Consider the following 2,689-nt stretch of genomic DNA (forward strand, 5'->3'; position numbering starts at 1 on the left):
ACAGCGCACGCGCCAACACGTCCGCACAGCTGCGATACAAACCACCTGCGAGAACCGCAGAGGCGACCGAGCAGCAGACGGCGTCGCGGCGCCGAGCGCCGGGCGGCGGCGCATCCTCAGCGCACACAGTCCTCAATCGGACCAGCACACTGCAGATGTCCACCGCGCTTCGCACCGGGCCCGCGAGGACCTACTTTGGCCGCACGGCGCCGCGTGCAGGGTGCGCCGGCGCGCAGCTGCGCCGCCTGCCGCCTCCGTCGGCCGGCGCGCCTGCCACTGGCCGCCCCCACCAGCCGGCTGTAGCGCGTGCGCCCACGCACCGCGCGGCCAGCACGCCGGGAGGCCCCCCCTCACCGGCCGGGGACGGTCCCACCCAGCCACCGCCGCGTATCGCTTCACACCCAGATGCCATTCACGTTCGTGGGCATGGTGGGTATCGCTGGAACAACCGGTTGGTAGCTCAACCGATCGTCGCCATCACTGATTCACCTCTAGCGAGAACAACCGCACCACAACGGTTTACCAGTTGTTCATTTGCATAACGTCACCAGCAAACGTAGGCGTCCATCGCCATTTGCAAATTCAACGATTGTTGCATGCCTGTGTCAGGTGTCACGACACACTATGTCTGCCCACATACACGCAACAACATGTGCACGCTTCGCGAACACGTGGAAGGTGGCCCCCGTACGTATGCGATGTCCATTGCGCGAACGACTGTCAACCGGCCTCTGTCGCATGTCACAGATGTGGAACGCAGTGCACCATGCTATCACGGTGTGTGAGAAGAGACGACTACGTCTGACAACACGCGCCACTACATCAACAGACGGCTCATGCTGATCGCCATCCAGGGCATACCACACTGCAATCCAGCTCTTATAGGGAGACGACACGTAGCTGAGTGCACAACATTTGGACCGCATGGTTCGCCGTTGTTGGCGCAGTCGTTGTACGGTCACATGTACCACGATGTATCATTCAGTACATGAGGACCAATGTGCAGTACAGTGTGTGATTTGGACGTACAACATCAGCGGACAGTTGACACAGGCCGTACCACAGCGTAGGCTAAGTGCTTCGCACATGCGAATGCCAATGAACAACTGCAAATGCCAATGAACAACTGCAAAGGGCATTGAGCATGTACGTCCTGCTGCCATCCACATTACAGTGTATAGCTGCAAGGTGTTTAACATGAAGCGATACACTGGGGACCGGGCAGTGCGAGTAGCAAACTATATTGCGGGGGTTGCAGTTAGGCAACACTACACTAATTTAACGCGTCGTATGACAATTACAGAGCAGGTTAAGGCCCAACGTGTGTTGGGTTAAGGCCCAACGTGTGTTGGGTTAAGGCCCAACGTGTGTTGGGTTAAGGCCCAACGTGTGTTGGGTTAAGGCCCAACGTGTGTTGGGTTAAGGCCCAACGTGTGTTGGGTTAAGGCCCAACGTGTGTTGGGTTAAGGCCCAACGTGTGTTGGGTTAAGGCCCAACGTGTGTTGGGTTAAGGCCCAACGTGTGTTGGGTTAAGGCCCAACGTGTGTTGGGTTAAGGCCCAACGTGTGTTGGGTTAAGGCCCAACGTGTGTTGGGTTACGTTAAGGGGCAATGTGGGTTACGTTAAGGGGCAATGTGGGTTACGTTAAGGGGCAATGTGGGTTACGTTACGGCGCAATATAGGTTACGTTACGGCGCAATATAGGTTACGTTAAGGCGCAATATCGGTTACGTTAAGGCGCAATACAGGTTACGTTAAGGCGCAATACAGGTTACGTTAAGGCGCAATACAGGTTACGTTAAGGCGCAATACAGGTTACGTTAAGGCGCAATACAGGTTACGTTAAGGCGCAATACAGGTTACGTTAAGGCGCAATACAGGTTACGTTAAGGCGCAATACAGGTTACGTTAAGGCGCAATGCAGGTTACGTTAAGGCGCAATACAGGTTACGTTAAGGCGCAATACAGGTTACGTTAAGGCGCAATACAGGTTACGTTAAGGCGCAATACAGGTTACGTTAAGGCGCAATACAGGTTACGTTAAGGCGCAATACAGGTTACGTTAAGGCGCAATACAGGTTACGTTAAGGCGCAATACAGGTTACGTTAAGGCGCAATGCAGGTTACGTTAAGGCGCAATGCAGGTTACGTTAAGGCGCAATACAGGTTACGTTAAGGCGCAATACAGGTTACGTTAAGGCGCAATACAGGTTACGTTAAGGCGCAATACAGGTTACGTTAAGGCGCAATACAGGTTACGTTAAGGCGCAATACAGGTTACGTTAAGGCGCAATACAGGTTACGTTAAGGCGCAATACAGGTTACGTTAAGGCGCAATACAGGTTACGTTAAGGCGCAATACAGGTTACGTTAAGGCGCAATACAGGTTACGTTAAGGCGCAATACAGGTTACGTTAAGGCGCAATACAGGTTACGTTAAGGCGCAATACAGGTTACGTTAAGGCGCAATACAGGTTACGTTAAGGCGCAATACAGGTTACGTTAAGGCGCAATACAGGTTACGTTAAGGCGCAATACAGGTTACGTTAAGGCGCAATACAGGTTACGTTAAGGCGCAATACAGGTTAGGTTAAGGCGCAATACAGGTTAGGTTAAGGCGCAATACAGGTTAGGTTAAGGTACGACATAGGTTAGGTTAAGGTACGACATAGGTTAGGTTAAGGTACGA

Source organism: Schistocerca americana, unplaced genomic scaffold (assembly GCF_021461395.2).
Source record: "Schistocerca americana isolate TAMUIC-IGC-003095 unplaced genomic scaffold, iqSchAmer2.1 HiC_scaffold_1206, whole genome shotgun sequence".
Lineage (NCBI taxonomy): Eukaryota > Metazoa > Arthropoda > Insecta > Orthoptera > Acrididae > Schistocerca > Schistocerca americana.